General features: G+C 39.9%; 1 protein-coding gene across 1 annotated transcript in view; it reads left to right on the top strand.

Annotated features, from left to right (window-relative positions):
• Window positions 1-13,047, top strand: part of LOC140187141 (protein shisa-6-like) — a 559,403-nt gene that overhangs the window by 31,568 nt on the left and 514,788 nt on the right. The gene's annotated exons all lie outside the window — the stretch shown is intronic.

The raw sequence follows: 13,047 nt of genomic DNA, 5'->3' as shown, positions 1-13,047 counted from the left end.
TTTCTACTAATATCTTTTATAAACCCATTGATTCTCACAGCAGTCTGGACTACACTTCTTCCCACTCTGTCACTTGTAGAAATGCTATCCCATTCTCTCAGTTTCTCCGCCTCTACAACATCTGCTCTCAGGACGAGGCTTTTCATTCCAGAACAACTGAGACCTCCTCCTTCTTCAAAGTGAGGGTCCTCCCTTCCTCCACCATCAATGCCGCATCTCTTCCATTTTGCACACATCTGCCTTCACCCCAAACTCCCACCGCTATGCCCGAGAAAGGATTCTACTTGTACTGACCTACAACCCCAAGCCTTCGCATTTAGCACAGAATTCTCCTTAACTACCACCATCTCCAATGGGATCCTACCACCAAACACATTTTTCTCCCCACTCCAAACACATCTTTCCCTTCCTCGCCCTCCCCCCACCACGTTCCACTTTCCGTAGGAAACGCTCCCTACGCAACTTCCTTGTCTACTCATCCCTCCTGGAACTTATCCTTGGAAGCAGAACAAGTGTCACACCTGCCCCTGCACCTCCTTCCTCACTACCATACAGGGTCCTAAACAGTCCTTCCAGGTGAGGCAACACTTCAACTGCAAATCTATTGAGGTCATCTACTGTATTTGGTGCTCCTGATGTGGCCTCCTGTATATCGGTGATACCCTACGTACATTGGGAGACTGCTTTGTTCCGTCCGACACAAAGAGCAGGATCTCCCGGTGGCCACCCATTTCAATTCGACTTCCCATTCCCATTCTGACATGTCAGTCCATGGCCTGGTCTGCTGCCGTGATGAAGCCATACTCAGTTTGGGGGAGCAACACCTTATATTCTGTCAGAGTAGCCTCCAACCTGATGGCATGATCAACGATTTCTCAAACTTCCGGTAATTGCCCCACCCCTTTTCTTTTTCTGTTAGCAACCAGGGTGCCCAACAGTTCCCTTTGACTCGTGGCACAGAACGAGTTCATGCAATTTAACAGTTATTAAGTCAAGTACACCCTCTCAACTCTTTCTACAGATCTACAGAAAGCAGGTCGTGCAACGATGCTGCGCTGGCTGGAACTAAATGGTGAAATAGTTTCCCCATTCCCCATTCATTCTCCATTCTTGTTTCCCTCTCTCACTTTATCTCCTTAGCTGCCCATCACTTTCGTCTGATACTCCTCTCCCTTCCATTTCTTCAATGGTATTCTGTCCTCTCCTATCAGATTTCCCCCTTCTCCAACCCTTATCTCTTTCTCCAAACAACTTCCCAGCTCGTTACGCCACCCCCTCCTCCTCTCCTGGTTTCATCTATCACTTGCCACCTTGTACTTCTTTCTCCCCTCCCTCAACCTTCTTACTCTGACCTCTCCCCTTTCTTTCTGATGAAGGGTCTTAGCCTGAAACATCAACTGTTTATTCTTTTCCAAAGATGCTGCCTGACCTGCTGAGTTCCTCCAGCATTACGTGTGTATTGCTTTGGATTTCCAGCATCTGCAGATTTTCTAATGATTTTTCTTGATATTTCTTAACTCTTTTTGTCTTGCTCATGAGTAATAACAAGCATGGAGATAGTGAAGTCACACTTGAAAACATTTTCCGAGCATAGTTATTAAAGAAAGGGTGAAAAACCCACAAGTAAGCCGTGAAACTACAATGGCCGATGTGAGCAAAACTCAGTGCCATTTTTGGTTCTTATTCTAGGAGATGACCATTTTGGTTTCAGCCAAAAAAAAAGTTTTTAAAAAGATCAACTACTTTCCCAGTGTATATGATGAATAAACTCTTCTCGGGCTTCCAGGTAGAGATGTTGATTATAACCAACGTTTCAACGACAAACTTCACCATATTCATCAGGGATAAATAGCGAAGTTACAATTGCCAACGTTTTCTGAGCACAGTTATTAACAAAAGGGTGAAAAACCCATAATTAAGCCGTGAAACTATGGTAACTGATGTGAACAAAGCCCAGTGCCTTTTTACAGTGCTTCATCCCAGATGGAGATGGCAGAATTTGGCATCGAAACGCCAGTTATAATTGATACCTGTACCCATCTGGAAGCCCGAGAAGCGTTTATTTGAAAAAATAGCTTCTTTAGGCATCTCTGATTTGCCAGTTTTGCTGCAGTACGTCCTGGATCTAATATGAACTGGATTTCTTCCTATAAGTTCAGGGTTCCCTCCTGATATAGGTGCGATGATACGACAGAACATAGAATATAGAAAATCTACGGCACATTACAGGCCCTTCGGCCCACAATGTTGTGCCGACCATGTAACCTGCTCTAGCAGTTACCAAGAATTTCCCTACTGCATAGCCCTCTATTTTTCTAAGCTCCATGTACCTATCTAAGAGTCTCTTAAAAGACCCAATCCTATCTGCCTCTATCACCTTCACTGGCAGTGCATTCCACAAACTCACCACTCTCTGTGTGAAAAACTTACCTCTGACATCCCCCTTGTACCTACTTCAAAGCAACTTAAAACTATGCCCCCTCATGTCAGCCACTTCAGCCCCGGGAAGAAGCCTCTGACTATCCACACGATCAATGCCTCTATACACCTCTATCAGGTCACCTCTCGTCCTCTGTCGCTCCAAGGATAAAAGGCCAAGTTCACACAAACTATTCTCATGAGGCACGCTCTCCAATCCAGGCAACATCCTTGTAAATCTTCTCGGCACCCTCTCTATAGCATCCATAAATTGCTCTTATTTTATTCCCATTAAAGATGGCAGTAATTTCAAATGAGGAAAAAATAAACTATGCTAACAATTTACTGTTTATTCTATGTTCCATGTTAATTTCATGAAGCAGCAATTTCACAGTGCATTAATGGCACATGGTAAAGTCAGGAGTAGAGATTCACTAAAATCAAAGTCTCTATTCTGTGAGTTTGAGTTGTACTAAGGAGTGTTATCTTTATTAAGAAAAAAAGTTATTTGTGCAAAATTATATCTATTCATGGGACATCAATTACTAGCTAACTACTCTAAAAAAGATTGAGTGCTCCAATAAATCTATATTGATACACCAATTATATGTGAATTGCTAGAAGTGATATTTTTGGAATGCTTTCCATTGTTTGGGCAAGTACTCATCATTATACAGGTTGATGTTTCAGTGATTACATGGGCTTGGTGCTGTGAAGAGTTAATGTAGTGCCATACTTATTTGAAATAGTCAGCTTGCATAAATATCTGAAGGATTACAGTATAACTGCAGCAAGGTCAAAACTAGAACAACAATTATTATTTTGAATCAGTACTCTAACTCCATGTATTAATAGAAAGTTCGACAAGATGCGTTCAGAAGGAAATCAATAATTTCAAAGTCAGGAACATCATTAAGGAAATAAAAATCTAATTATAATATTGAAAAAGTAATCAAGAAATGGCTAGCTCTGCTGAGTAACTTAGAACCTCAGTTGTAAAATGGATACGGTCAATTGATCTGAATTGTCCAACTTATGTTGGTCAAAAATCCTGCTTAGTGACATTTCAGTATTTGATTGCTTTTGCAGGGACTGGAAACAATGATCATTAGAATGATCATTTGTATGACACAGGAAAGTGTAGCAACACTGTTCTGTGAAACTCACAATTAAAATTCTTGTATTTAAGTGTGACTTTCATTAACTGCTACAGCAGCGTTTCTCAACCTTTTTTAGCCCAACACCCCCTAAAGCACCTTCATACTTGCCAATGTTCCCCTAAAGCAGCTTCATGCTTGCTAATGCCCCTCTTAGGCACAATATACTTTCCAGCATCCCCATAGTGTGAAAATATGTCTGCCATATGCCACCATGAAAAAGAATGATTCTGCTTTAAATTTTTATTTGTCTTTAAACCCAGTTTACACAGTACCTGTGAGTTGTACAGCAGCTTCAATATCAACGTGATCTTTGAGCTTGATGATTTTCAGCACGAGTTGAAATATCTGGTTCAAGATGTGACAGCAAAAGCCATAAGTCCCCACATGTAACAATGTCCAAGCAGTTGCTGTATTTTGTGAGTATGTGGTTCACTCCACTGAAGCCTCTTTCAACAAGGTAGGAGGATGGAAATGCAATGAATAGCAGTTTGGCTTTTTTTTCTGAAGACCGGGAAACTTTGTATGACAGTGTAGCCACATACCACAAAAGCTGACATTTTTGAATAGCATTTTTGCTTCTTCACCATTCTGAATTTCAATAATTTCTTCTTACAAGCTCTCTTCCTGTTCTTCCACCTTGCAAAGAAATGGGTTGATTACCCAGTCCAGAATTTTCATATCATTCCAATCCTTAAATCTATTCGGAAAATCCTTCTTCAGTGACTGCAGGTGTGAGCAGTACTCTTGCAAATCACTGTCTGTGAAAGAGAATGCCATACTTTCCATGCAGAGAAACTGTGAGAATATTCTTCTCTCAATGTTTTGCTTATATATTTCTAATTATCTGATAAAAGTGGACACTGCACTTTTTGTCTGGATTAAATTGAAATTCTCACCCTGCAGTTTCCTATTTAGAATTCACTTTGCCATACAGATAGTTTGGTATGCCACAGCTCCACGTAAAAGTTCAATCTTGTTTCCCAAGCTCTTGTTGACTTCGAGAAGAAATTCAACCAGAGTCCAAAAGATCAAAGAAACAATTTAAGCAGCAGTCTTTTGTCAGCCAATGCACTTCAGTGTGAAGAAGCAAATGTTCAAACTCTTCATCGTTACCTTGGCATAACTGGAGAAATATTCTGCTATTTAATGGATGAGCTTTAATTTTGTTTATAGCAGATATTACAAGAGTCATGCTTGAAAAAAGTCACTAGTTGAGTGTTTTGGCTGTGAGATGTGGATGATGAATTGCACAATGGATTGCAAACAGTCTTGGAAGTTATTTTTTCATAAATGCCACTGAACCAGCATGGCAACCTGTCATATATGGCGCTCCATCTGTTGCACAAGAAATCATGTTCCTAATTGGAATACTGTTATCCTCAATATACATTTTGACTTTGTCATAGACTGGCTCTCCATTGATATTTGTTTTTAGCTTTTCATAAACTTTCCCATTTTTGATAAACCGTTCATATGCCATTAGCAATGCCTTGTTGTCTCACACAATTGACTCATCCAGTTGTATTCCAATTTCTGTGTTTTTTGTAGCTCTGTGCATAGCTGATACTCAATGTCTTCACTCATTTTGTCAGTATGACAAGCTACAGAGTTATTACTCAGAGGAACTGATTTTAAAATATTGGCATCCATTTTGAGAACAGTGGTGAGCTCTTCTGATATAGCGGGCATTATTAAACTTTCAGCAATTGTATGAGATTTTCTACACTTTGCTATCATTTTGGAAATGTTATAAGAAGGAATGAGACCATTTTTAGCTTGGTAAATGACTCAAGTGTGCAACGCTTTTCAAATGCTTCTCTCATCTTCTGGAACTGAATAATTCCATAAGTAGCCTTTTCAGAGTGTCTTTTACGGAAGTGTTCCTACAATTTTTATGGTTTCATGGCTTCATTAGACAATTGTTGTTTAGTTGTTAAGTCTAGTCTGACTGTTTCTGACCTCATGGAATTTATCCATAAGCTTTTCTTGGTAAATTACTAGAATGGGTTGCCATTTCCTTCCTCATTAGACCATATTTAGTCTGACCTCTCTGCCATGACCTGTCCATCTTGAGTAGCTCTACGTAGCCTCACTGAGATGCACAAGCCCCCTCACCATGTCAAAGTAATGGTCCATGGGGAGGTTGTTAGACAGTACAATATTACAAATAAGACACATGAGGTGTCACTGATTTGATGGGAATGGAATAAATCCATATTCCAGGTATGTAACAGTGTATTGATGCACTTTCTATAGTTCCTGTTTCTTCTCAGGCTTAGAATTCAAGACCTTACAGGCATAGAGATCACGCTATTCATATATATCCAAGATTAATGGAGCTCAGTTAAATTAAAAAATGAACACAAACTGGGAATGCCTTTTGGATGTTGATAATGGTAGTGAGTTGACACAAATAGAACGATGGTAGCGGTAGCAAAGGAACGGCGAGGCGAAGATGAAGATGATTGCAACAACGAAAATTACGTTGACAAGGATTCAGATTGGAATCTGAATGTTAGTCACGCTACCTTTATACAATGCCACTTAACACAAATGACCAATCATGTAAGGCCACATAATCCCCAATGATGGTTCCTGACTGTGCATATAAACACTTCAAGAGGAGTCCCCAGGGATGGCAGGTTCACTGATAGACTCTATTTCAACATTTGGTTCCAGCCAGTGCTGTATCGTTGCACAACCTGCTTTCCATAGATCTGTAGAAAGAGTTGAGAGGGTGTACTTGACTTAACAACTGTTAATTTGCATGAACTCATTCTGTGCCGTGAGTCAAGGGGAAATGTTGGGCACTCGGGTTGCTAATTTATGCATCCCCAACAATGCCTGTTTTGTTGGTTAGTTTGGATGAGATTGCTGAGTTTCAGACATGTTGCGATGAGTGCTGACCGCCTGCAGAGCTCTGGTTCTTTCCATGTTCCAGTGCCTCATCTTTTTTTTTGAAAGAGCCAGCTCTACTAACAGCCTATTTCTCCTGATGCCTCCTTTGGACATGTAGCCTCCTCTTTGGGGGAGGGGGGTGAGGCACCATCTCCGTTTAGGAATCACTGTTCTGTCGGGTTTTGGAAGAGGAGCCACCTGCTGTTTGCCTCCATTTTGGGCATGACCCTGAACTGGTCAATATAGCAGTACTGATCTAGCATCCTCAGTGTTCCTTTTGATTGTGGTGAGGTAAACCTAATCAAGTCAGTGTTTTGGGGAAGCTGGGAAGGTTCGCTCAACCAACTTTCATCACAATGATTGGGTTGAAACTTTCATTATTTAGGCCACTGGAGCATTTTAATAATTTCCTTCTCTGGGAGATTTATTAAAGGAAAGAATGAATTGTATTCAAATTAAACTTTTCAGGTAGCTACTGAATTTATATTTATCTTCTTACAGAGCCTTTTAAGTACATCCAAAAGGGACTTTCTACCAGTGAAGCAGTTTTGAACTGTAGACCTGTTGCAAAGTGTCTTAATATCTGGTTGATATAATAGTGTTTTCCCTTCTCTGTGAACATAGTTACTATTCAATGAAAAAAGGTTTTCCATGCATGGATTTATAAATAAAGGCAAACATCAAAATGCAACATTAAACATTTCTATATTCCTCTTTACTTTGAACATGAGACTTAGTCATCCAAACCCTGGCACTATATTGACAATATGGGAATGCCGGAACTGGTAGTAATCAGAACATTTCAACCGGAGTGGTCGGAGTGCCATAAATGAACTGATGGAATGATAAGAATAATGCTGTAAATAAAACTTATACTTAGTTTACTTCTGTATATTCTGCAGAAATGCAGAGGTAGCCTGATAATATCAAACTTTCTTCACTTGGGAAAGTTTAGTGCTCCATGCCTTCCTTAAAAATATGCCACCTATTTGAACAGTTATTTGAGTAGGCAAAGAATAAGCCAATATGGTTCTATCTGAAAACCTTGCTCCTGAGCTATTTTTAAAATGACAGAAAAACACACATTTTTCTCTTTTAAATCTCGTCGATCATTGATATACTCAGCCCTCTTTCAGATGATGAGGAACTGCTTATTTTATAAAAGATACTGCAGCAAAGACGCCCTCTGCTCCCTGATTTCTCAGCTAGAATGGAATAGAACTTCTGGGCTTTCAAAATTATTAGTAATGTTCCACTGACTGACCTGTCCAGAATCAAGTTCAGATCATACTATGATTAGACCTAAAATGAACTATCATGGAAATGAAAAATGGCTGCTCCATTTACTGTCCATTTAGTAGGAACATGCAAGGGAGGTTTCCTGTTAAATTAAACTTTAAAGCTATCTAATTGTGAGCCTAGCACTTCAATTGCTGTCTTGTAAAAGCAAATTTTACATCTTGGTTTTGGAAGAATCTCACTTTAAGATCTAATTTATGAAGAATATTGCCTGTCCTTGCAGCAAGCATAGGATTCTGAAGCAGAACAGAACTAGGAAATGTAATGTTCAATTTATAATTGGGACTTTGAGAGCAGGCTAATTAAAGGTTTAAATTTCATTTTCATTCCTTTCTTTTTGACAGGTGTATAGAAAGCTAAAGTTCAGAAAGTATTTTGCTCCAAACCATAAAATTATTAACTCTACCTGTATTTATTAGAGCTTCAGATGTGTGAAAAACAGAGTTTTGCTCTGGACATTTTCAGTACCATTATTGTAGGAAACAGGTGAGTGGATAGAATTTTCTATTTGCATGCTTCTCACAAGTTTAAATCAGCTTCTGGATGTATTCTTCATATGGCCACAAAACTCCAGGCACATGCTTTTTTAAAAAATTTACTTTGATTGTCTCATCAGACGGTCCTTTTTTGTATTCACACTTCTTGTGAAACCTTAAAACCTCAAAAGAGATCATGCTTTGGTCTTTGGAAGCACAGGAATGCATGGTCATTTCAAGGGAAATCATCTCAAATTAGAAATCTGTTGCAATTAATTTTGCTCTTCCACAAACAACGCTGCTATCCATTCATCAGGTTAAAAAGAATAGGTTGCCTTTGCTTTGTGCCTTTCATTGTCTCAGAAAATACTACTGCAACTGAGGTAATTCGTGATGATGTGTAATCACTTTTGTAGATAACCAATTGGAACACAGCAGGTTCCCACAAACAGCAATGTTAATTAACAGTTTATGTTGATAACCTGATGATGATAGCTATTTGATATTATGCTAATTACAAGATAATAGCTCATAATTTACCTTAGTCATTTAAATAAAGTGCATATAGCAGTTGACGCATTTGTATTCTGCCTCCATTGGGGAATTAAATATCAGGATGGGACAACAGTGTGCACCCAACACTATACTGCCCATTTAGCACTTACAATAACCAATGACTTCTTCCCCAGGTGTTTAACTTTTCACTGTCAGTTTAGTTGTTTCCATTTGTGTCCTCTGTAATGTCAGAATGTCCTCAGTGACTAGAACAACAATCTTAATTAAAAATTACTTAAGTTGACTTAGATTGCATTAGTAATTATTTTAATCATAGTCATAAAAAAGTACACCACAGAAACAGACCCTTCAGCCCTTCTAGTCTGTGCTGAAATATTTAAACTGCCTAGTCCCATCGACCTGCACCTGGACCATAGCCCTCTACACCCTTCCCATGTACTGCACCTATCCAGACTTCTCTTAAACATTGAAATTGAGCTCGCATGCACCGCCTGCACTGGAAGTTTGTTCCACACTCTCACAACTCTCTGAGTGAAGAAGATTCCCCTCTTGTTCCCTTTAAACTTTTCACCTTTCAGCCTTAACCGTTGACCTGTAGTTGTAGTCCCACTCAGCCTAGGTGGAAAAAATCCTGCTTGCATTTACCCTCTCTATACCCATCATGATTTTGTACACCTCTATCAACGCTCCCCTCAATCTTCTACATTCCAAGGAATGAAGTCCTAACCTATTCAATCTTTCCTTAGAACTTAGGTCCTCCAATTCTGGCAACATGCTTGTAATTTTATATGTACTCTTTCAATCATATTTAATTCTTTCATGTAGATAGGTGACCAAAATTATGCATATTCCTCCGAATTAAGCCTCACCAATGTCATTTACAACTTCAAAACAACGTTCCATCTCCTGTACTCAGTACTTTGATTTATGAAGGTCAGTGTGTCAAAAGCTTTCTTTATGACCCTATCTACTTGTTACACCACTTTCAAGGAACTATGGATCTGTATTCCCAGATCCCTTTCTTCTACCACACTCCTCGGTATCCCTACCATTCATTGTGTAAGAACGACCCTAGTTGACCGTACTGAGGTGAAACACCTTGCACTTGCCTGCATTAAATTTCATCTGCCATTTTTCAGCCCATTTTTCTTGCTGGTCCAGATCTCTCTGCAGCTCTGATAGTCTTCCTTGCTGTCCACCACATCCCCAATCTTGGTGCATTCCACAAATTTGCTCATCCAGTTAAACGCATTATCATCCAGATCATTGATATAGATGACAAACAACAATGAATCCATCGCCGATACCTGTGGCACTTCACTAGTCACAGGCCTCCAGTCTTAGAGGCAACCATCTACTAACACTTTCTGGTTTCTCCCACAAAGCCAATATCTAATCCAATTTACCACCTGATCTTGAATGCCAAGCAACTGAACCTCTTGGCCAACCTCCCATGTGGGACCTTGTCAAATGCCGTGCTGAAGTCCATGTAAAAAGCATCCATTGCTTTTCCTTCATCAACTTTCCTGGTAAATTCCCCAAAAAACTCCTTGATTAGTTAGATACAACTGACTACACATAAAGTCATGCTGACTATCCCTAATCGGTCCTCGTCCATCCAAGTACTCACATAACCTGGTCCTTTAGAATACTTTCCAATAACTTTCCCACAGCGTAACAACATTAGCTATCCTCCAATCCTCCAGTACCTCCCCTGTCGCTAAAGACGATTTAAATATCGCTGCTACGGCTACTAGAATTTCTGCACTTGCCTCCCACAGGATCCGAGGGAAAACCCTGAGAGGCTCTGAGGGTTTAACCACCCAAATTTGCTTCAGGAGAGCAAACACCTCCAGCTCTGTAACCTGTATAGAGTACAGGATTTCACTGCTACTTTGCCTCACTTCTATAGGTTCTGTGTCTATCTTCCCAGTAAATGTAGATGCAAATAATCTATTTTAAATCTCCTCCATATCTTTTGGCTCTACACATAGATTACAATTCTGATCTTCCAGAGGACCAATTTTTTTTCCTTTACAAACATTCTGCTCTTAAGATAACTGTAGAATCCCTCAGTATTCTTCTTCACCTTGTCTGCTATGAAAACTTTATGCCTTCTTTTAGCCCTCCTGATTTCTTTCTTCAGTGTTCTCTTGCATTTCTTATGCTCCATAATTACCTCATTTGTTCCTACCTGCAATATTTGCTATGCACCTCCATTTTTTCCTTAACCAGGTCCTCAATATATCTTGAAAACCAAGGCTCTCTACACCTGTTATCTGTATCTTTTATTCTGACAAGCACATACAAGCTTTGTACTCTCAAAATTTCACTTTAGAAGGACTCCCACTTACCAAGTACACCTTTGTCAGAAAATGGCCTGTCTTAATCCATACTTACTAAATCCGTTCTGATACTATACCACCAAAATTGGCTTTTCTCCAATTTAGAATCTCAACCATTGGACAAAACCTATCTTTTCCCATATTTTCTATCTTTGAAACTAATGGCATTATGATCACTAGATGCAAATGTTCCTTACAGAAACTTCTGTCACCTACCCTGGCTCATTCACCAATAGGAGATCAAGTATCGCACACTCGCTTGTTGAGACTTCTATGTATTTACTAAAGAAACTTTCCTGAACACATTCACAAAATCTATTCCATCTGTTTCATAGTATGGGAGTCCCATACTGTGGATAGTTAAAATCACCTACTATTATAACTTTATGTTTTTTGCAACTGTCTACAGATTTGTTTCTCTAAATCCTGTGGACTACTGGGTGGTCTATAATATAACTCCATTAATGTGGCCATAACTTTCTTATTCCTCTGTTCCACCATGAAGCCTCATAAGACGAGCTCTCCAGTCAGTCCTGACTGAGCACTGCCATGATATTTTCACTGACTAGTAATGCCACCAGTCCTCCTTTAACCCCTCCCACTCTATCACATTTAAAACATTAGAAACTTAGAATACTAAGCTGCCAATCCTCTCTCTCTTGCAACCAAGTCTCACTAATGTCTGGAATTACATCCATCAAGAAATTAGGTTGGGCATTTGCATGATCTATTCACACTAGCATGTGTGGCATTTTCTCAGGTCAGATAACATACACATGGTACAGTATGTTTCTTCTTGTCAATATGAGCTAGACCATTGAATAGTCACAATATAACCACAGCTACCTTGCTCTGCTTTGTTGCTTTAATCTCTATTTAACGGGCCATTCTGCAGAAATACTTGATGGGTTGACTTCAGATCTAATTGCAGGCTTCTCAAGACGCCTCCAAAGGTCCACAGAACATGCTGCAACTAACAAGGAGAACTTTTGTCAGCATTTAGCAGCCGACGTCCTCATTGACTGGAGACTCAATGGAGACAAATCTGAAGATGTCACTGAGGTGATGGAGGGTGGATTAGGGATCGCAAGGAAAGAGGCTATGACATCCTCATCAGCTAGGTATGCATGCCCACAGAGCTTTTGGAAACATAATATCCAGAGTTTTCTTCTCTGATGAATAATATCTTCACAGTCTCAGGTTTCCAATTTGATATCACAAAGATGTGTGAAATACTGCAGGAAGACCGTTGCTCCGGTTCTTGTGCTCTGATAGTTTTCTCTGTGGTGATCAAAGTCACTCTACATCTCAGCTTCCTCACCAGAGGACCTTCCCTACCTCCTGCAGCATACATTGTCTTCCAGTTTGCTGCTCAATACTGCATCAGTGAGGTTACCTGGGCTTTGTTTCCATGGAGAGGTGTATTCAGTACTGACCAGGTAACATCTCAGTCAGTGGGATTTGCTAGTAAGTACAGGCAACTATTGATAGTCACAAGACTTTTCATCTTAGTAAGCTGGAGATTTTCCTCAGCAGGGAAGATTTCCATTCCTTCATTATCCAGTGACAGTGAATCATTGGAAGATCAACCTCAAAGCAAGTATACGTGACTCATTCATCATCAGGGAGACAAGCTGCCAGTCATGTTGAGCAACAAGTACTGCCTGATGAGAGGGATTATGGGAGACAAAAAGCTATACTTCCTTTGTAACACACACAAAATGTTAGAGGAACTTAACAGGTCAGGCAGCATCTATGGAAATGAAAAAAACAGTCAACGTTTTGGGCTGAGAGCCTTCTTTAGAGCTGGAAAGAAAATGGGAAGGTGCCAGAATAAAAAGTTGGGTGGAAGGGAAGAATGATAGCAAAAAATTGCAGCAAATCTGGGTGAATACACTGTCAAAGAGTCAGAGGGCTGCAGAGATCACAGAGGGG

The sequence above is a fragment of the Mobula birostris genome, chromosome 24, assembly GCF_030028105.1.
Source record: "Mobula birostris isolate sMobBir1 chromosome 24, sMobBir1.hap1, whole genome shotgun sequence".
NCBI classification, from domain to species: Eukaryota; Metazoa; Chordata; class Chondrichthyes; order Myliobatiformes; family Myliobatidae; genus Mobula; species Mobula birostris.
Note: the sequence above shows the minus strand (reverse complement) of the source record. Positions and strands in the feature narration are given on the sequence as shown.